Here is a 364-nt window from a genome sequence, read left to right on the forward strand (position 1 = left end):
GCGGAGACAGAGAGGGGGCGGGTCTTTTAGCGGGGCCACGCTCAGGGCTGTTCGCAGTCCTGACTACAATGACCAGGGCGACAGACAGAGGAGTTCCACCGGCCAAAGACTCGCTGGCGACCTCAGCGAGGCCCCGCTGGGCCAGCCCAAGTGGCCAGTGAGGAGGCACGAAACCTCATGAACAGGTTAGAGGGAAACAGTTCTTCCTCCCCTCACCACTCGGACCTCCAGCACTCAGCAGCCTCGAAGCAGTTTCAGACTCCCCGGGTCAGCGAGTCACCTCTGCACGTTTCTTACCTGCGGCTGCTTGTGATCTGCATCACACACACTTGTACACCTAAAAAAAGACCCCCGCCCTTCCTGC

General features: G+C 60.2%; 1 protein-coding gene across 1 annotated transcript in view; it reads right to left on the reverse strand.

Moving 5' to 3' along the window:
* The window catches only part of SF3A1 (splicing factor 3a, subunit 1, 120kDa), a gene marked incomplete at both ends in the record, with an annotated part of 7,829 nt that overhangs the window by 378 nt on the left and 7,087 nt on the right, over positions 1-364 (reverse strand). The gene's annotated exons all lie outside the window — the stretch shown is intronic.

The sequence above is a fragment of the Buceros rhinoceros genome, unplaced genomic scaffold (assembly GCF_000710305.1).
Source record: "Buceros rhinoceros silvestris isolate BGI_N320 unplaced genomic scaffold, ASM71030v1 scaffold42085, whole genome shotgun sequence".
In the NCBI taxonomy this organism is placed as follows: Eukaryota; Metazoa; Chordata; class Aves; order Bucerotiformes; family Bucerotidae; genus Buceros; species Buceros rhinoceros.